Source organism: Megalobrama amblycephala, linkage group LG13 (assembly GCF_018812025.1).
Source record: "Megalobrama amblycephala isolate DHTTF-2021 linkage group LG13, ASM1881202v1, whole genome shotgun sequence".
NCBI classification, from domain to species: domain Eukaryota; kingdom Metazoa; phylum Chordata; class Actinopteri; order Cypriniformes; family Xenocyprididae; genus Megalobrama; species Megalobrama amblycephala.
In genome coordinates this window covers 9,999,049-10,022,250 of record NC_063056.1, presented here as the reverse complement: position 1 = coordinate 10,022,250, position 23,202 = coordinate 9,999,049, and the positions used below count along the sequence as shown (strand labels likewise).

At 38.8% G+C, this 23,202-nt stretch overlaps 1 long non-coding RNA gene across 1 annotated transcript; it reads left to right on the top strand.

The window, feature by feature from the left end:
* Positions 1–1,093: 1,093 nt before the first annotated feature.
* LOC125243738 lies at positions 1,094–22,044 on the top strand. Its single transcript, XR_007179103.1, has 2 exons — positions 1,094–1,152; positions 21,680–22,044. It is a non-coding gene; the product is annotated as an uncharacterized LOC125243738 (long non-coding RNA).
* Positions 22,045–23,202: the final 1,158 nt, after the last annotated feature.

Sequence of the window (23,202 nt, the reverse complement as noted above, 5' to 3'; positions counted from 1 at the left end):
GTGTGGCCTTAACCAGCTTGCAGCTACGGTAGAGTACCATGCGCTAATGTTGACAGTGGATGAATCGCAATGGCTCGTAGACACGCAGTCGTTCATTCAGTTTGACCCAGAATCTGATCCAGATGAAGAATTTGCAACTCAGCGGCTACAGCAGGACTTGTGGTTAGTTTAAAACATTGTGTCTGGATATGGTACTTTAGTTGGTTTATGTATGCTGTTACATGTAGCTAATGCTAGCCTACATTGTTGGCTCTTCATGTTGCTCTGATTTGCTATCGTATATATATTATATATATAATTATCAGCTATAGACACTAACCAGCGCAACTAAATTAGTCAGACCTCTGCCATTATCAGAAATACCTTATTGGATAGGTGCCGTTGTGGAAAATGTGCTACCATGCCAACATCATTTATTTGTTTACATATTTTATATTTCATAAATCTTAAAAGTTTTTACAATCTTATTAAAATTACATCAAGCTCTGCAATCTGGAAATGTGGATATCGCGTGCGCCATAACACCAACAGCAGAACGATTATCCAAACAACAAAGAAATGTACAACACTCTAGTTACAGTGTGTGTATTCACACACACATACTTGATGCTGTCTACCTTTACATTAGCGACAGTAACTGGGCTGTATTGGCCCACGTTGAGGAAACAGTCGTCGGTGAAATGTGGAAAAAAAATGTATGCATACACATGCATCGTGCTACTCACATGAACAGCGTCGGCCAATAATGAGTCGGCGTTCTGACATGGAACCTTGAAGCTCTGAATGTAAACAACTTACGATATTGACACAGAAGAAAGGATTTTGTTGTTAAGACGTTAAGTTAAGTCATTATTTTTGTTTTGTTTTTGTGCACAAAAAGTATTCTCGTCGCTTCATAAAATGAAAGAGGTTGAACCACTGCAATTTTAATGATGTCTTTCGTACCGTTCTGGACCTTAAAAATTGGTGGTTATATTGCTGTCTATGGAGGAGTCAGAGAGCTTTCGGATTTCATCAAAAATATCTTAATTTGTGTTCCCAGCAGGACCCAAGGTTTCAGAGCAGAACATTGCCCAAAGCATCACACTGCCTCCGCCGGCTTGCCTTCTTACCTTCTTCCCATAGTGCATCCTGGTGCCATGTGTTCCCCAGGTAAGTGACGCACACGCACCCAGCCATCCACGTGATGTAAAAGAAAACATGATTCATCAGACCAGGTCATGTGCCCACTGTTGGCACTTTTGGCAGTGGACAGGGGTCAGCATGGGCACCCTGACTGGTCTGCAGCTATGCAGCCCCTTACGCAACAAACTGCAACGCACTGTGTATTCTGACACCAGCATTAACTTATTTAAGCTACAGTAGACTACACGGGCCAGCCTTTGCTCCCCACGTGCATCAATTAGCCTTGGCCGCCCGGTTCACCACTGTTCCTTTTTTGGAGCACTTTTGATAGATACTGACCACTGCAGAACAGGAACACCCCACAAGAGCTGCAGTTTTGGAGATGCTCTGACCTAGTCGTCTAGCCATAACAATCAATCTCGGTCAAATCCTTACACTTGCCCATTTTTCCTGCTTCTAACACATCGACTCTGAGGGCAAAATGTTCACTTGCTGCCTAATATATCCCACCCACTAACAGGTGCCGTGATGAAGAGATAATCAGTGTAGTTATTTATTAAAAATACATGCGTGTAATTAAAGCTGTAATTAATTTCTGTAATTACATCTATAATTACATTGTTGACCCTTCCCCTTCACCTTAAACCCACCCATAATCCTAACCAGACCACCAAACCTGCCCCTAACCTTACCTGTATCTCACCTCCATGCAATATGAACACAATAAGTACACTGTACTTATTTTCTGATGTAACTACATAGTAGTTAAGGACATCTAATATAAATTGTGACTGAGTTTGATTTGCACTGTTTTCTGTTCAGCTTTCTGTGTTAGTTCATGTTTCCTTTGTCTTAGGCCACATTTACATTACATGGTTCAAGTGGCCCAATTCCAGTTTTTTTCCTATGTGGCACAGATCGGATATGACACACGATCCTTCAAGCAGGAAAAAAAATCACTTGGATTCTGATATTCACAGATCGGTTTCAGGCCTCATTCATATGTGGAAATAAATCTGATATGAATCTGATACGAGCATTTGCATCTTCTATGTAAGTAGACAGATCGGATATTCCCGTCAATGCGAGTCATACGCCATTGAAAAAGCAATGGTGGTGAATGACTTCATCATAGATGGATGCTAACCACAGCGATTACAGCAGCAGTCATTGCAATTACAGACTGCAAAAAGCACTGTCCTCCTTAAAAGACCAGTGTTTTGACCTTTAAAGATGGTGCGGAAAGCAAAAGCTTGTATAATCAATTCCTCTGCATCTATTGCAAATCGCTGCGTTTTTACTTCCTTTTCAGGCTAAGCTTTTCTGGGTCAGTACATCTACAGTAGTCAACATTTGAAGTGGATCAAATCCTTTCATCAAAGTTGTCCTAAAACCTTCTTCTTAGGACAACTTTGATTAACTTTTTTTTGATCCACTTCAAATGTTGACTACTGTACTTTGGGTTGTTTCGCTAAGTGTATAGTGAAAATGCAGATATCGGATATGGGTCACTTTTAAAAGAAGATGTAAGCTGGTCGTCAACAAAATCAGATATAGTCAACAAATCGGAATTGGGCATCAAGACGGTGTAAATGTGGCCTTAGTTCATTAGTTGCTATGGTTTTTTTTTTTTGCCTTCATGTGTTACACCTGTTTCTTGGTAATTATTTTGTTTAGTCTCTAGTGTTTCTCTGTGTATATATACAGTAGCCCTCATTTTCAGTTGTTCTTTTTTCAGATCTCATCTTACTTTAGTTGTTGTTCTGTTCGTATTTTGATATTTTTGAGAATCCCAAATGTTTTGTTACTTTTAGTCATTTAAGTAACAATATTGGGAAATAAAGGATGTGGCTTGAATTTCAGTTGATAACATCTTGGTATAAAGACTCATTTCAGACAGAACTTACTCAAAATTATACAAAACTCTGTCCTATATTTGAATCGCATCAAATTTCTCATCCAATCAAACCAATATCAAACAAATACAGTAATGATTAACAGATTCAATGTTCTTTAGTTTGAGAGGAAGCTGCTTATTGAGTGTTTTTCACCCACAGTGTTGCGATTAAATGTTGTTCAGTATAATTTTAACAGGAAGTTGGAATGAACACTTTGTAGTTTGGTGTTGATCTACATAGATGAGGCTGTGGAGGTGTAAAAGACAAAAAGGTTTAAAAAAAAAAAAAAAAAAAAAAAAACCTCCGTTAGATCATTTCAGTGAGAAAAGCATTTAATAAATCCAACAAGACTGATATCTCAGGATTATTTATAGTTATTTTTTCCTCACATCTTATGACTTGCTTTCTGCCTCCATCTCTCTTTTTCAGAAGTGTCTTTTTTTTCACCAAAGTACAAGCCCACAAATTATGTTGAATACACACACACAGGCACACACACACAGACTGTTCAGTATCTCCCCAAAACACTCAATCAGTCAAAAGCTGCTTTCCGTAGTTCCATATCAAAGGCTTGCCCATGCTTTCTGAGAAGAGACGGTTGAGGCAGAATAAGGGGTTGGTAAGTGCCATCGAGATGCTTAATGCATGCCTGCAGACAGTCTTTGGCTAGTTCAGCCAGCACGTTATCAGTGGAAGCCGGTAGATCCCCCTCCCCAAACACTAATTCCCAGCCTGGGCAGAGAGACCCTAGTAGTCGAGCAAATGGATTTACTGCTGCCAGTCGCAGGCCGGGATCTGCATTGCAAAACACATATGTGCTCAAGTCATTGACGGCAGGGAACACAGACTGGGCTGGCACAACTGCCTGTGTTTGTGTTTGTGTCGTATTTGTGCCATCGCTCACTGGCTGTCAAGAGCATGACTGCCATTCTCAGAGTGGATTTGTCTGTTGCACAAGTGACCAAAACAGATAATAATTCCTGCGGTTGTGCTGTGACGTTAAATATTTCCTTTTCTCCCCAAAAGTATTCTTAACTTGAGCTAAGATTAGTAAATGCTTTATAATTATTTTTCATTGTTAGATTGTTAACTAATGGGACATTATTGTACAAGCTGCAATGCTATTTTTTGTTTTTCATTATTATTATTTGCTGCTTTTGTTTCACAAGATACAATAATACCTGAATTGACACAAAAAAGTACTGTTCAGTAGTTTGCACAATTTAGATTCAAGCATTATCTTGGACATGATTGTTTGTAGCCATTTTTGTTCTTGATAAGGATTTCTTGAATGCTCTACATGTTTAAATAGTAAGGCCAGCAGGGGGCGCTCACCCTGTGATCTGTGTGGGTCCCAATGCCCCTGTATAGTGATGGGGACACTATACTTTCAAAAAGCCTTTGGATGAGAAGTTAAACCATGGTCCTGACTCTCTGTGGTCATGCAAAAATCCCAGGATATCCTTTGAAAAAGAGTAGGGGTGTAACCCCAGCACCCTGGCCAAATTTGCCCATTGGCCTCTGTCAATCATCATGGCCTCCTAATCAACCCCATATCTACTGATTGGCTTCATCCCTCTCTCCTCTCCACCAATAAGCTGGTGTGTGGTGGGCGTTCTGATGGACTATGGCTCCCGTCACATCACTGGTGGTGGTTGAGGAGATTCCCGCTTCCGTATAAAGCACTTTGAGTGTTGAGAAAAGTGTTATATAAATGTAACAAATTATTAAGTTCTTCCTCACTGTGTCTGTATGATGTTGAGATCCTACTTTGCTAGACTATCCCATTACTAATGGCATTACTATTAAATGAAATCTGTTACAATATTGCGTAACTTTCTAAAAAGTAACTAATTGAGTTACTTGGTACTTTTTATGGAAAGTAATGCGTTACTTTTTGCTTGCTTGTTTTTTTAATAACAAAAAATGATATAGAGAATTTTTTTTTTGACAAATTTAAAGGCCCATTCACACCAAAAGTGAAACGAGTAAGCCTCAGTTTGAAGGAAATACAAATTCACACCTGTACAGTAGAGGGCGCAGCTCAAACAAACCTTTCAGCTGTGCTGCCATACTGGATTGTAGAAGAATAGGGTGCACTTATTTTAGCCATTTTTGCATAGTTGAGTTGGATCATCGAAGTTCAGCAGCAGACACATTGTCTAATAAAGTGAGATTAAATATATAAAGCCTCGGTTTCACAGACAAGGCCTAAGCTAGTTCCAGACTAAAATGCATGCTTGAGCTGTTTTAACTGAAAGAAACACTGACATATCTTAAAATATATCAGTGTCATTGTTTTGTCTCAAGATGCACACAAGTCATGCTGCTTCTTTTTTTTTTTTTCTAGTGAATGTTTATAAAAGCTACTTGAAACCTAATTGAACTAAGGCCTAATCCTGGTTTAGGCTAAGCCCTATCTGTGAAACCAGGCCAAAGTATATATTTAATTAATGCCAGTTTACGTAATATTCTGTTTGTATTTTGCTGTTTTATTCATTTTGAGGAATACTGAATCTGTTTTTGTGCAAGTGAGATGAGTAAATGCTCACATTTAGTCTAGAACTACAATAATAACCATCATGTTCACACAGCGCACACAACACCTCTGCATTTACTCCTGATCTCTGTCAACATGGGGACAGGAGAGCTGTCAGTCAGTAAATGGAAAAACAAAGTTACTTGTGTCACTTGTTTGAAAAGTAACTCAGATATTTTGTTGTAAACTTAAAAGTAATGTGTTACTTTATTAGTTACTTGAAAAAAGTAATCTGTTTATGTAACTTGCGTGATTTGTAATGCATTACCCCAACACTGTGCACGATTGCAAACTTTTGAAAAAGATCATTTGTGCAATTTCAGTTATTATTTTGTCTTGAAATATGTCAATGTGTTATTCGGGTTCTTAAATGCCAAAAAATGATTACCTTATTTAAATATATTATTTAAAATCCTAAACATACTCAGCTTCTGCAATGGGTGTGTAAACTTATGGGAAAAGAGGGCCTTTTCTCTCTAGCAGTGCTGTAGTTCAGCTGTATTGTAAATATGTAGAGACTGTGAAGTGTAGAACAAAGGCGCCCTTCCTCTCGTTTCTTTAATATGCTCTGACAATGGATGAAGGTTTCATTTGCACCTAATCAGATCCAGTAAGACATGCCCAGATGCATCCACCAATAACTAAGGTCATATGACAGAGAGGCCATGAGGCCAATTCCTGAGAGAGACACCCTCACATCTCATAAACGTTAGGAAGTTCCCAGCATAGCCCTCTGGGCCCCAACAGTTCCAGTGAAATATTAAAGGCTTGCATCTGCCATTATGCACATCATGCATTTGATTAAACCTGATGTGTTCACAATTAAGAGCGTTTGCTGCAGTCCGTGTTAAACAAAAGAATCATTTAAAAGTTTATCATTTAAAAACATTCTGTAATGTCAGTGTCAAAATCTGAGAAGTTCAAAACCTTCAAATGAACAAATACTCCTGCAAAACAATGTAAAACACTGACATACCTTGACATCAGGTTCCCCCTTACAACCTACAGTACACTTGTTTTACTTATTTATTTATTAAATATTTTACATGAGTGTAATATTTTGGGGGGTCATGATGTATTTGTTACTGGTGTATTAAACTATGATTATGTGTGTTTATGTTGTGAAATAATGTATCGATGTACTTCTCTTTTTTGTTTTATTGATTTAATAATAATTTAAATATTTAAATAATCAATGTAATTCAAATAAACTAAACTAAAACTAAATATGTAATTTAGAATGTTAAATATTTTTTGAATGCATATATGTCTTTTGCATTTGGGCAGCAATGGTATGACAAGATTGGGTTTTTTTATGTTTTTGATTGAAGTATTTCACCAATGCTACATTTGAAATACAGTAGACGGTAATATCATGACATATTATTACAACTAAAATAACTGTTTTCTATTGTAATATATTTTAAAATGTAATTTATTCCTGTGATGACAAAGCTTCATTTTCAGCATCACATGATCCTTCACAAGTCATTCTAATATGCTGATTTGCTGCTCAAAAAACATTTCTTCTTATTATTTTTCAGGATTCTTGAATACATTTAATGAATAGAAAGTTCAAAAGAATAGCATTGATATAGATTTTTTTAATATTTGAAATATAAATCTTTTGTAAGATTATAAATGTCTTTACTGTCACTTTAGATTTAATGCAAGTATTCATTTCTTAAAAAAAAAAGTCTTATTGACCACAAAACCTTTGAACAGTAGTGTAGATGAACAAGTAAACTTACATTTATAAACTTAAATCATGACTTAACATGGTTATTGATTTAATATAATACGACCTGTTAGAAGCAAGTTTACACACTACCACTAATTATAGTTTAACTTGGTGACAGGCCTTAATTGTTTGAGGAAACACTTCTCTATCTATAGCAAGCTATCTAAAGTTGTTCTTAACTGCACTAACTGCTATTGTGTGTTCTGCTGCTAAATGTGGCACTACATGCTTTATTCTCGTCCATGACAAGAGACACTTTTGCTTTCCAGTCTGACGTACTTGTGTGGTTGCTGTCTGCTGCTGGTGTGGGAAGTCTTGACCAGGGTTTTTAAAAAATGAAATGAAATAAAATTAAATAAAATTAAAATTAAATAAAATTAAATAAAAAAAAATAAAAAAATAAAAAGTCTTGATTGGAAGCTGTCGGTTCACTCAACATTCATCTTGATAACACCACTGGATGGGATGCAAGTGTCCTGCTTGGATGGGGAAAGACATCTGAAACATATTTGTGTGCTTAGCTCATTAATACTTGTTCAATAAAACACGGCTCTCTGGAATACTGGATTTGTCAGTCATGGCATTCACGAAATGGCTGACTGGAAATGTTTTCATGCCTTCCTCAGTCATCAAAATTATTATTAAAAATTAGGTCACCCAAAAAAAAAAAAATGTTAGGTACAATGTATTTTGTTGTGTTCATATTGTATTGCAAAACACTTGTTATTGACGTGGGACATGGGTAAGGTTAGGGACAGGTTTGGTGGTCTGGGTAGGTTTAAGGATGGGTTAGGGTGTAAGGGAAGGGTCAACAGTGTAATTATAAATGTAATTACTGAACTTAACTGCATGTAATTACATGCAAGTATTTATTTTTTTAAATATAAGACAGTGTTAAATACATGTTCTGCAATAAGTCCACTGTATTAAATGATTGGGTTACACTTATTTAAGGTGTCCGTGTTACAGTGCAATCATACATTTAAGTACTGAGTAAATAGAACTATGTGTACATACTATAGGCTTAGGGTTAGGATTGGGGTGTGGTTTAGTTGCATGTAATTATGCACAATTTATAGTAATTACTATAGTAACTACATGTAACATGTGTAAGAAGGACACTTAAACAAAGTGTTACCAATGACTGTATCAGATGTTCGTACATATTAAAGACAATATGAAGTGAGACCAAAAATTGCAAAATGGAGAAGAACAGCACATATGATGGCATTGCTTTTTACAACAACATAGAGGCATGATAAACCACACGATACCCGAAGGACATGTTGAAATACCAGAAATATTTGAATGCACAAATATGTAACTGTGTCGCAGGAATCCACGCCATCAGTGTCTGATAATTATTGAATGGAGGAGCTTTCTAGTGCCTTAAATTTGTGTTCATAATATAGTGATTCATGTCATTGGGAACTAGAGAGTGGAATAAGAGACAGCCTTTCTATTGTCCATGTCCTGCCCCTCATACTGTCTCTGATTGTAACATTTTTGACCAACACACTGACCAAAACATCATGCAATTGCTATTTGCATATATGTGGGTCCCTCCTGACTTGGCTGTGCACGCCATGAAGACAGAATCCTTTTGTAGTAGCTTTTTGAGACTCACGTTTCAGCTCCACAATAGATACAGATCACAAAACTGAAATATGAATGAGGATAAATGATGTGTTTGGAGAGCAGCCACAGGGTGAGAGCGCGGTCACGAGCAGCAAACAGTCAGAGAGTCGAGAGCTCCTTTAAAGGTGTCATGAAACGGAAGTTGCGATTGTTTTTTCTTCTTGATTGTGATGTATGTCCAAGTCAAATGGCTTCTCAAACAAGAAAAAATGTAATTTTTTTTTGATTTTGTCCAATGTGAATTGATTGGATGGTTGTGGTTTGCTATTGGTCGATCTCATGTGAGTGACAAGTTGCCCTGCCCTCATACCAGTAAACACATCATCAGAGAAGAGAAGAGATGTTGCTGCAAGAGGGAGGGGATATTATTTTGGCTAGAGAATACAAGGGGCACATGAATTAAAAAAATAAAAATAATGATAATAATGTTCACAGATAAATCTAATAAAATAAGAATTGTCGATTTTTGATTTCATGTTGACTTTAAATCCCACTGTAGTTGCGAGTGCTGTTATCAACGACACAGGCCAAACTCAAACTCAGTAAGGCCTGCATTGCATTCCCCAGAATCAGCTGCATTCCCAAGCCATCCCGCCGCAGACGGGAGTCAGGAGGGGTTATTTCGCCCAGGTGAAATTGTACTGACAAGCTTTTAATTAAAGTTTTCCCACAATCCCCTCCCGCCCCGTGCCCCGGGAGTACATTCCACATTCTGTGTGGCCCTTGCCAACCGACTGAAAGTCAAAAAGGAAGTATTTTATTTTCCAAATCCCTTGCAGACAGCAATAGGACACTGTGTTATACAATCTGTTTAGTTTCTTTAGTGTGCTGTGAGGCAGAATGGGCATGCATGAAGTGGTGTTTATAGCAATAATTAAACACATCTGCCGTCAGAGGGTGGGAGAAACACCCAGCCCTGTGTGCGGTTACCCCTGGGCCCGTGGCAGCCCCAATCTGTGTCTTTATTACTAAAACAGGTGTGGTGTATCAAGGCCAAGGGCACCGAGTCAAGAGACATGCAAATACACATGCGAAGGAGAACACGTAGGAGCCCGTCTGCACGGACACCGAAGTGTTTTATTTTGATCTTCGGCTTGTCATAATTGTACGTTTCACGAAGCGTACGTGATGCAGAACATAGAGCAGGAGTGAAATCCTACACGCCGACGGCCGAGTGCAGTGTTGTCATTTCAGCTGTGCTGTTCATTCATACTTCGTTTTCTGAAGGAGGCGAATGTGTTCTTTCATTTTCAGATACAGCACAGAGGGGGCAGTACAACACAAGTGTGGAAATGGACGCTTTGCTTCATCTGCCGGGTTTACAGAAATGCTGTGGATGAGTTTAAAACTTTTGACTCCAACTGAACCTTAACCTTCCAACAAGTATTGTTTAATAGGGTCCCACTTTATATTAAGTGTCTTTAACTACTATGCGCTAACATTTTAATGAATCATTTGAAACAGTGCTTTTTTTGCATGCATACATACATGTTTTTACATTGTACTTTTATTTTTTAAAAATCCTTTTCTCTATGTGCATACTACGTACTTATTATAGTAATTACAATAACTGGGTAATAACTAGGTAATAACCCTGAACGTAGCCCTAAACCCATCCTTAACCCCTGTAGTTAGCTTATATTACCCAGTATATTCTTAGGTAAGTACACAGAAGTGCGTGTACTGTAAAATAAAGTGCAACCAAAATACCTTCATGTAATTACAGTTTTAATTATTTTTTGTAATTACATCTGTAATTACAATGTTGACACTTCCCACCAAACCTGTCCCTAATCCTCTCACCTCAATTGCAGACATTTTTGCAATACAATATGAATTGCATTGTGCTTATTTTTTGATGTAAGTACATAGTAGTTAAGGACACTCTGACCTTTAATAGTTCACCCAAAATGTCAATTTTGTCATCTTTTACTCACCCTCATGTTGTTCTGACCCCACATTATTTTGACACTAGTTTTCAACATAAACCGATGGTGGATGCATGGTGATTTATACTCCAAAACAGACAAAAAGCACAATAAAAGCAACATAAAAAAAACAAATTCATGATTATATTATACACTGAAGAAAGAAAATAATACATGAGGTGAAAAATCGTTGGGTTGAATTAATCTTGTAATGTAGCAAGTAGAAGTAAACACACACTTATACATACCTTTAAACCTGAAGTGCACTCCCTTCAGAATGCAGTGTTTTTAATTTTAATTTAACTAATGTTTGTAATTTAATTGCTTTTGAAACGCTAGCAGTTATTTTCATTCACAATTATTCCTTCAAGCAGCAGGTTCCTTGACCTCTGTACACTCTCGCTTACAACAAAACCGACCATTATCTATATTCCATAAATGCTTTAGGCGTGTGTCCAAGCATCAGACTTTTCAGACTTTTTCAGACTTTTCACCTGTGAGAACCGAACATATTTTCATTAAGTTCTTTCAAGAATCCCTTTCTTTTGCTTAGAACAAAACAACCAATATTTAAATCTATTAATAGAACAAATCTGACTAACATTTAAATCTCTGGTTACACTTTATTTTAAGGTGACGTAGTTGCATTGTACTTACTCCAGTACTGAGTAATATTAATTAACTATATGTACTTACTATAGAGTTAAGGTTTAGGTTAGGTACATTTACAATTAGGGTTAGGGTTAATTACTTGTAATTATGCATAATGTTATTACTATAGTAAATACATGTAGTAATGTGTAACTACATCACCTTAAAATAAAGTGTTACCAAATCTCTTAATATAACCAAACCAAACCAACTGTCTCTTAATAGAACAAAAAAAAGACCAGTATTTAAATGTTAATAGAGCAAAACCATCCAATATTTAATTCTCTAAACAGAACAAAACTCAAATATGTGCTAGCTAGACAATACTATAAATACAATATATCAACCAGCCCTAAAACTTGCTCAATTTAAAGCACTAAGGCATTATAGACATAACAATACGACTTTCTGTAAAGCTGCTTTGGATTGATACTGTGAAAAACGCTTTACAAATAAATTTGACTTGACTTGACTTCTCGAAGACTTTTCAGTTGTATGTCGAAAGTGGATACAATACAACAGTGCACACATCTGAGAATCGGTGGAAAACACAGGCCTGTATCATTTGAATAGTGCGCTTTGAGCCCCGAGGTGTATTGAAGGCACTTCCGCACCTGCTGCTCTCATTTACACCTCTTGGACTCTTTCCTGTATTTTTGCTCTGAATGCACAACGAGTGCGGAAATAGTCGAGTGGCGACGGATTCGGGGATTTCAAGGGTGAAAGCTTTCCTGTCCTTTCAACACGAGAGAAAAGTCAGCAAAAATAGGGCACAATGTATTGTGTTAATATGAATGAATTTTCCATATTGATTTTTGCACAGGTGTTTTCCCATATTTTAAATGACGTATTAAGCTATGTTGTGTTTTACAGTTAAAGGAAATGTCTCATGGAAATTTAATTGACAATTCTTGTTTTTGTATTGAATATTGGAGTATTTATTATAAATGATTTATTTGGGCACATCATATTTTTTATTTTATTTTATTTTATTTTTAATTCATGTTAAAAAATAACGTTATAATATAGTTATAAAAATAACTTCCCCTCCCTCTTGCAGCAACATCTCTTCTCTAATGCAACTTTACTGGCACGAAGGCGGGACATCCCGTCACTCACATGAGAGCGACCAATGAATCCACATCCATCTAAATCAATTCCCCGTTGACAAAATCAAGTCCCGCCTTACATTTTTTTCTTGTTCGAGAAGCCATTTCACTTGGATATACACCACAATAGGGAAGACGATCGCAACTTCCGTTTCATGCCGACTTTAACGGGAAATATCTTGGCAGAAAATTACCTATTTTTCTACTGATTTTTTTTCCCCTTACAGTGTGTCCTTTCTATTAAGAAACTGCTGTCAGGTACGCCGCTCAACATGGGAGCACCATCAGCAAGTTGGGCTTTATTTGGACCTCACCAGATTATGCCTGAGTCAATATTTTATCAGGCATGCTTAGCAAGCACATGCAGATATATGGTTGCTTCTCGATCCCCTTAAAGTACTTCCCCTCCTCCCTTTGAGAGTGGAACACTTCTGTCCAAATCAGACACAATACATCTCGTAATCTCCCTGCTCTGATATCCAGCTTAATGTGTCTGCGCATTCCTCACGCAGACAGCCGCTGCAACTTATCATTTTGAAAAGAAAAAGCAGACTCATCCCTCCTTTCTTCTGGCCCGTCCGTGTCAGAGCTGAAGTGAAAAGTGTGAGTCCCGCAGACGCGTGGGTCTGCATTGACCTGATTGAATTAGTGTACACAGCAGCCCGACATTACAGCTCTAATAGAAAGCTTTAAAGCGCTCTGCATAGAGCACAGCCGAGGCCGATGCCGTGGATTGGGTTGCCTGTCTTTCTTCACCTCGTTCTCAGCCAAGCGGCAGGAAACAGCTGGCTTGAATCGCTGAGTGCTTCTAATGAATTGAAATCTTGGGGCGTAAGGATGGACTGATTAGATGAGAAAAGACTAATATTCCTGTGTGACTTGGCTGAGTGCTGATGGTCTAGAAAGGCATGCTCCGCTCAGAGAGATGCCACGATAAACACCCTCTCTCAGGCCGCAAATGGGGAGGAACCTTATTTATAGAAGAGGAGGAGGGTACAGTGGAATATCAACATGAGAGGGTTGCCTTTTCAGTTGTGGGACTGGGCAGGGACAGAGACAGACAAACATGCTGCTGTGTTAACCTCAGGCAGGAATCTCAGTTGTATGGTTCTTTTGCTTGTCACTACATGAAATACTTCTGGGGAAAATAGTTTTCTTAACCAAACATTTTTACACATAATAAATAAAAGATTCTTGCACTTTTTTCATTATGACCTTCAAAGACCCCATACAAAATAGGCCTGACAAGTGTGGTTTTGCATCATGATGGTTTTCCTGTTTAAACCGGACATTTAAAGTGAAGTGAGTGAAAAAGTGAAGTGACGTGTAGCCAAGTATGGTGTCCCATACTCGGAATTTGTGCTCTGCATTTCGCCCATCCAAACGCACACACAGTAGTAAGTATTGAACACACACACACACACCATGAACACATACCCGGAGCAGGTGGCACACATAAAAAAAAAAAAAAAAAAAAGCTTTCAGGGTGAAGGATATCTGTCTTTTGTGCTCATTTTACAGGAAAGCTGTACATTTTTCATGCATATGTAACTCGACCCACTCCAAGCAGGATTCGAACCGGTGTCTCCAGCATGGGAGGCGAACACACTGACAAAGACGCCAAAGACCACAGCCTCTAGCATCAGTCGCTAACGCACCTCTTGAGGCCAGGGGAGTGAGGTTTACACAAACAGCTCTTACTAGCTTGCTTCCGTTATAGTCACTCCCCTAAACCTCACTCCCATCCGGGTCATGGCACCAAATGGAACTGGTAACGCGCACACACACACGGGATTCGAACCAGCATAGAAGGCGGACACCGTATAACAAGGATGCCAGAGATCATAGCCTCTAGCGTCAGTCTCTACCATGCCTCTCGAGGCCAGGGGAGTGAGGTGTACACAAACAGTTCTTACTAGCTTGCTTCCGTTATAGTCACTCCCCTAAACCTCACTCCCATCCGGGTCATGGCACCAAATGTAACTGGTCCTATTCGACCCACTCCGAGTGAGATTCAAACCGGCGTCTCTGGCATGGGAGGCGGGCGCGCTAACAAGGATGCCAAATACTGCAGCCTGTAGCGTCAATCGCTACCACGCCTCTTTAGGCCAGGGGAGTGAGGTTTACACACACAGCTCTTACTAGCTTACTTCCGTTATACTCACCCCCCTAAACCTCACTCCCATCTGGGTCACGGCACCAAATGGAAACTGGTAACGCGTAAACACACCCGGGATTCGAACCGGCATAGAAGGCAGACACCGTATAACAAGGATGCCAGAGATCGTAGCCTCTAGCGTCAGTCTCTACCATGCCTCTCGAGGCCAGGGGAGTGGGGAATGAGGTTTACACAAACAGCTCTTACTAGCTTGCTTCCGTTATAGTCACTCCCCTAAACCTCACTCCCATCCGGGTCATGGCACCAAATGTAACTGGTCCTATTCGACCCACTCCGAGCGAGATTCGAACCGGCGTCTCTGGCATGGGAGGCGGGTGCACTAACAAGGATGCCAAATACTGCAGCCTGTAGCATCAATCGCTACTATGTCTCTTGAGGCCATGGGAGTGAGATTTACACACACAGCTCTTACTAGCTTACTTCCGTTATACTCACTCCCCTAAACCTCACACCCATCCTTGTCATGGCACCAAATGTAACTGGTCCTATTCGACCCACTCCGAGCGAGATTCGAACCGGCGTCTCTGGCATGGGAGGTGGGCGCGCTAACAAGGATGCCAAATACTGCAGCCTGTAGCGTCAATTGCTACCACGCCTCTTGAGGCCAGGGGAGTGAGGTTTACACACACAACTCTTACTAGCTTACTTCCGTTATACTCACCCCCCTAAACCTAACTCCCATCTGGGTCACGGCACCAAATGGAACTGGTAACGCACACACACACCCGGGATTCGAACCGGCATAGAAGGCGGACACCGTATAACAAGGATGCCAGAGATCGTAGCCTCTAGCGTCAGTCTCTACCATGCCTCTCGAGGCCAGTGAAATGAGGTTTACACAAACAGTTCTTACTAGCTTGCTTCTATTACACTCACCCACTCTAAACCTCACTACCATCTGGGTCACGGCACCAAACGTAACCAGTCCTATTCAATCCGCTCCAGGCAGGATTCAAACCGGTGTTTCTGGCATGGGAGGTGGGTGCGCTAACAAAGACGGCAAAGACCGCAGTCTCTAGCGACAGCCTCTCAAGGCCAGGGGAGTGTGGTTTACACGCAATGCTCTTACTAACTTGCCTCCATTACACATATATCTGCTAAAAAATAACCGTGTCAACTTTTAGTAATACACTAACACCCCAGCTAACAGAGAATGTTCTCAGAACTTTGGTCTACATACTGGTAAGGTTCTCTCAAAGTTATGAACAATTGTTCTTAAGGTAACGTTAATAGATGTACATTTATACATTATTTCAATAGATTTATTCAAAGTTATCTGCTCTTTAATTATGTTCTCGTGCAAAGACATTGTTCATGGAACAGTTGAATATATATTTTTTTTAAATGTTACTAAATGTTTCAGAATGTTCAGAGAATATTCAAAAATAATGTTCCCATAATGTCTGCAAAACGTTAAAATGAAATGTTCCCTTAAGATTCACATAACCAAGACAAAAATGTTTTTAAAACATCATTAAAACTTTCAAAAATAATGTTTTCGTAACTTAATTGAAATATTTTATTTGATTACATGTTTGTCATGTGACCAATAACCAACATTAGAGAACCATGAACTTGTGAATGTGTTACAATTTTTAAATATTAACTAAATTAAATCTCAGGAATTCTTCAAGTAAATGATTTAACTCAGAGGGGTTTGGCTGACAAAAACATTTGAGTCCTTGCACTAGCTTATACATGCATTCAAATGTGATTGCCTTTATATGAACTGCGTGAATGTCTCTTTTTGGTGCTATGCGAAAAAGGCACTGTTGCTTACTGTTCAGGGCAAGAATGTTTATATATTATCTAAATGCCTGTAAATAGAGAAAAATGCTCTTTTGTAGTCAGATTCTGTAGTTACTGCATCTACCAGCAGAGGCAAACGGCGCCATACTGATTTGACCCCTTGTTTCAAGCACAGAATAAGTTCATTTATCTCATGAGAAGTAAATGATTTGACTGAATCATCTAAACCAGTCCTGTTTCCCAGTCCTGACCAGTAAACCCATTTTATATCCTCTTGGGCCTCTAAAATGAAAACAGTGCTGTTGATTTCCCTTACCTAACCATTTCCTAACATAAACATCAGTATTGTGAGGACAGTCTCTGCTATCCTTCCAATGTGATGAAGTAGATGAAAAGACACAAACAGCTACTATATCATCAGTCTTTTGAGAAAACAGTTCTTAAATAATTTTTCATGTGTTTTTTTTTTTTTTTTTTTTTTAAAGGAATAGTTCACCCAAAAATTAAAATTCTGTCATCATTTACTCACCCTCATGTCGTTCAAAACCCGTGAGACTTTCGTTCATGATCTTTTTAATGAAATCCAAGAGATTTCTGTCCCTCCATTGACAGCTACGCAACTACCACTTTGACGCTTCAAAACGTTCATAAAGAGATTGTAAAACTAATCCATATGAATTGAGTGGTTTAGTCCAAATTTTCTGAAGAGACAAGATCACTTTCTATGATGAACAGATTGAATTTAGGCTTTTATTCACATGATAAATATTCAACTCACACATCAGTTGTGGTAAACGGAAGCTCAGTCATGTTCGCTTGACGTGCGAGAACCAGTGAGGTTCATTGTTGTGTGTTACGCAGCATGTTTGAGCTTCTGCAAAAACCAATGAGGTTCATTGTTGTGTTAAGCAGCACGCCAGAGCTTCCGCAAGTTTTTTTCTCACGCGTCAAGCAGGTTCGTTTGAGCTTCTGTTGATGTTCGCTGATCAATGTTTATATGTGAATAAAAGCCTAAATGAAATCTGTTCATCATATAAAGCGATCAAGTTTTACGATTTCTTTATTAACTTTTTGAAGCGTCAAAGTGGTGGTTGTGTCAATAGAGGGACATAAAGCTCTCAGATTTCATGCCAAAGATATTGGCAGTCTGATCAAATAATGAGTGAAAAAAGTGAATTGCATTGCATTTATGGGGAAACAGTGTGTACTGCAGATATAGTAAGATAAATATGGGTGTTTGCTGTGCTGAACACAGTTGTTGCTGCTGTTATGCTGCTCTGAGCTTGAGTGTGGACTGATATGCATGTATGTTTGTGCGAATATGTGTGGGACACTATTACATTGCGTTGATGTGAATCTGATCCCAGACCTCTGGAAATTTATAGCAAGCAGTGAGTATTCTTTTCTTTTAAACTGGTGATTCACTTCTTTTTATGTTACTTATCAAAAGCACAGTTGACAGTTTATTGCATGGCTGCACTGTGAAAATATGAAAATTTGACAAACAAACAAAGAAAAGAGCAGCCTATGACTACCCCTGGAGATACATTTTTATTTCCTCCCATAATACATTACAAAGGCAACACAGCAGCTGCTTTCGTCCTCGCATCTGTGGCAATTAATCGTGCTTTTAAATGTACTTAAGAAAAAAGTAATTCATGAAAGATCCTTGGTTAATAACTCTCGTTTTTCTGTATAAAAGTGGAGTGCTTCGCAGGGAATTAATCTGCACATTTTTCAACACCATTATTGTTATTAGTGGACTTAAAACTGGTGTATCCTTAATGAGATATGCAGATTAACCTTTTTGAAGTGGTTCATCGTTTTATAATCCTATCAAGAGAATCATTTGCCTCCTTGTATCTTGTACTTTGGTTGCACTCTCTAATCACTTTTCATTTTGGATAACTTAATAACATACTTAAATACAGTCTCTTGATACTTTTTTCACAGACACGTCGAAAGTAATTGAGAATAATCGTCACGAGAACTCTCAGACAATAAGAAACGAGAAAGCGCTGATTTATGTAGCGTGTGTAAGCACGGCCGCACGGCCAACTGCAACAGACCAAAGTAAACACTACTTTTCATACTTTTCAGCTGTTTTAAGCTTCTCGGCTTTGAATTATATCAGCTTTAGAGGGTTTCTGAGGAAAAGAGCTGAGGCTGAACTCTTGACATTTCCACTGCTGAAATATGCTAAATAATGAGAGAAAATACAGAGCCCCAGACCATGTTGAGGAAGCATTTTGGCCGTATACTATTTCAAACCTACCAGTTACACATATTTTCACACAGGCAGAAGCTCGGCTGGCTGCAGTTGTTGGCACTCCACTTCTCAATCTTTATGACAACTCACCACATGCCGTTGTCTTCAAATTGACCTCAACCAAAATATAAATAGATGCTCACAAGGACAGAAGATCAATGTCTCTTCTTGTTTTCTTCGTTTTCTGAAATGTCAAGTGGTCTGCCCACAGTTTTTGCTTGGTGAGCAACTTGTTTATGGTTGTGCAAATTAGCTGTGGAAAAAAACAATTTTAACAGTTACTTAGCACAGTTACTTTTTCTATGCTATAATTGCATCCAAACATGATGATTTGCCTAAAATATGAGGGCAAGATCCCATTTCTGCTGTGTAAGAAAATTAGGAAGTTTATTTGTCATTATACTAAGGCCAATATATATACATACACTATATTGCCAAAAGTATTGGGACACCCGTCCAAATTATTGAATTCAGGTGTTCCAATCACTTCCATGGCCACAGATTTATGAAATCAAGCACCTAGGCATGCAGACTGCTTCTGCAAACATTTGTGAAAGAATGGGTCGATCTCAGGAGCTCAGTGAATTCAAGCGTGGTACCGTGATAGGTTGCCACCTGTGCAATAAGTCCATTCCTGAAATTTCCTCACTACTAAATATCCCACAGTCAACTGTTAGTGGTATCATAACAAAGTGGAAGCAATTGAGAACAACAGCAGTGGGGTCAGCACATTCTGAGGTGCACAGTGCACAGAAGTCGTCAACTTTCTGCAGAGTCAATAGCTACAGAACTCCAAACTTCATGTGGCCTTCAGATTAGCTCAAGAAGAGTGTTTAGAGAGCTTCATGGAATGGGTTTCCATGGCCGAGCAGCTGCATCCAAGCCTTACATCACCAAGTGCAATGCAAAGCGACGGATGCAGTGGTGTAAAGCACATCACCTCTGGAATCTAGAGCAGTGGAGATGTGTTCTCTGGAGTGACGAATCACGCTTCTCTGTCTGGCAATCTGATGGACGAGTCTGGGTTTGGCGGTTGCCAGGAGAACGGTACTTGCCTGACTGCATTGTGCCAAGTGTAAATTTTGGTGGAGGGGGGATTATGGTGTGGGGTTGTTTTTCAGGGGTTGGGCTTGGCACCTTAGTTCCAGTGAAAGGAACACTTAATGCTTCAGTATACAAAGACATTTTGGACAATTTCACGCTCCCAACTTTGTGGGAACAGTCTGGGGATGGCCCCTTTCTGTTCCAACATGACTGCACACCAGTTCACAAAGCAAGGTCCATAAAGCCATGGATGAGTGAGTTTGGTGTGGAGGAACTGGCCTGCACAGAGTCCAGACCTCAACCCGATAGAACACCTTTGGGATGAATTAGAGCGGAGACTGCGAGCCAGGCCTTCTCATTCAGCATCAGTGCCTGACCTCACAAATATGCTATTAGAAGAATGGTCAAAATGTCCCATAAACACACTCCTAAACCTTGTGGAAAGCCTTCCCAGAAGAGTTGAAGCTGTTATAGTTGCAAAGGGTAGGCCAACTCCATATTAAACCATATGGATTAAGAATAGGATGTCATTAAAGTTCATGTGCAAAGTTCAAAGGCAGGCATCCCAAAAAAAACTTGCCAATATAATGTGTGTGTGTGATCCACTTCAAATGTTGTCTACTATATAATATATATATATATATATATATATATATATATATATATATATATATATATTGGCCTAAGTGATAAATGATACAAATTGTTAGAATATCGTTCTCCATCTCTAAAGGCAGGAACACACCAAGCCGACGGTCGGCCGTCGGGCAGTTTTTCTTTGTCGACCAACTAAGTTGAAGTTGGTCCTCGTCGGCTTTTTTCAGCTGATTCGAAATGTTGAATCTGCATTGGATCTCGTCGGTCCGTCAGGCCATCTGATCATTCTGATTAGCTGTTCAGATACTGCCGCCTACTGGTACGTAAAGGCATTTCATCTTGCGCAGGCGCAGAACGGACGTGTGTATGTGTGTGTTAAATTTAAATTTTAAATTAATGTCATTGTACAGCATATTTATAGAAAACAGTATAAACAACCACTGTGGAACTGGTTGAAATAAATAAATAAAATTAAAATGTATTTCTATAACATTTTTTCACAATAAATGTCATTCCAAATCAGCTTTACAGAGAACAACAATAAACAACATCTGTGGTACTGATTTAAAAATAAATAAATAAATAGAATTCAAATGCATTTTTATATATTTTAATAACAACCGTTGCACTTATTTTAAAAATAAACATTTTAAATCTAATTAAAATGTATTTCTATAGCATTCTTTACAATAAATGTAGTTCCAAAGCATGTAAGCATATCCCTGCATTCTTTTCAGTCTGCAGAGTTTTCATTTCAGTATTTGAAATCTCTTCATTGCTGTTGTCGTTGAGTTTGAGGAACATGAATCGAAATGCAGTTGGCTTCTCCAGGTGATGATTTTGTAGTCTTGCTTCACAACAGCGGATGTTGATTCTGCGTCACATTAAAGAGCTCTGAGAGTTGCTCCTGTGCCTTGGCTTTCCCTAGACATTGTTCCGAACACTCTAATAAACTCTCTTCAAAAAAAGACGACAGGCAGGGGAAAGACAGAGAAGCGCTTTAAAGGCAGCCGCTGCTAATTAGCTGATAAACCTGACAGATAGCATTTAACAAGAAAATCTGGCAAACGCAACTCGAGGGAGGACACGGGAGGAAAAGGTATGAAGCTCTGTCATGCTCGTTTTAAATTCCTCACAACAGAATTGAAAGAGAAAGCATGTCGTTTGATTGTGCTCATCCACCTGCTGATCTCTCTGTGTCTCTGTCTGAAGGCCAAACGCCACAGCTGGGGCCGCAGAGCAACTGTTGGAGACACGACACAGCAGCACCATCTCTGAGGTCAGATGGTTCTCCTCACGTGTCAATCTGCTTTGTGAAAGATCCCCTGCACCATCAGGAAATGATGCACAGACATGGCAGTGTGATATGATGACTGTGGCTACCGGTTTTACTGGAACAGTCAAAGGTTCACTTTAATTGTTGACCTCAAAATGCATGAAGAAGGTCTTTAATGGAAAGGTTTTATCTAACAAATATTTGCAAGCTCCAAAAGTGTACAGAACGTTTTACATTTTTTTCCTTTGATCTGACTTGCCCACAAACACCATGTATGTGAGGGTGATTTGTTTGTTAGATTGGTGTTTTTTTGCATGTGGAAGTGAGTCTGTACACTCTCAGAAAAAAGGGGGGAAAAAAACGTCCCTGAGGCCGTAACCTTTCAAAAGGTACACCTTTGTACCTAAAGAGTGCATTTTAGTATGTCAAAGGTACATATTGGTACCATAATTGTACATATTTCGACTTTCTTAAAAGGTGCCATCCCAGTGACAGCTTTTGTACCATTTTTTTCTGAGTGTATAACAAGATATTATTAAACAAATTTCTGGAATACTTGATTCTGATTGGTCAGTTGCACCATTCAACAGTCAAATTAATTCATGATAATGATGGTACCCCTTACCAGTGGAAAAAATCCTTAAAATGCATCACTTCTCGTTGCTTATGTAGTAGGCCTATTTCTCAACAAAAAATAAAATCATCCTAACCATATAATCATGTATTGTTAGTTGGTATAACATTACAAAACTGTAACAAGTTGGACGGGTTGCGACACGCCTTTAAAACCACAAACACTGTGCAAGAAAATAAGACTAAAAATGGGTTCACTTGCAACACAAATAAACAGGGTTTGAGTCGACCACAGTGTGTTGTGAATTATTGCTTCCGAGAGCATGAAACACACAACCTTAGACAAGCTTTATAAAATATTAGCCCAATGTTTGTTTCTGTCTGCTGCTGTTTATGCATTTCTAACAATTCATTGTCAATTTTCCTATACTTATGTTAATACATTTTCATGTTATTGGGCTAATGCAGTTTACGTATGAATTAAAGGATAAGTTCAGATAAGATTAATGTCAGTGGTATATGTAAATGAACAATGTGTACTCTTTCTCCCTGTTACTTGCACCAGATCTTCCCGTTTATTTGTCAGCAAAAAGTCCACAGGATGACGCAAAACATGACATTTCTCATCATCCCGTGGATGTTTGACAGCTCCAGGGCTTTTGTTAAATCTGTAGATCGAACTTCTGCATTTTTGTATTCCTGCCCACAGACAGTCGGATCAACAGACGCCACCAAAATCAAAAGTGCATTATTAGGTGTTGAAGATTTTTGACAAAAGATATTTTTTTCCTGCCTTTTTACAGCATAGACAGCCATGTTTTATTAAAAGCCCATCTTGCCAGCAGTAAATTACATTTTTAATGAATTTAAAAGAACATTTTGTTAC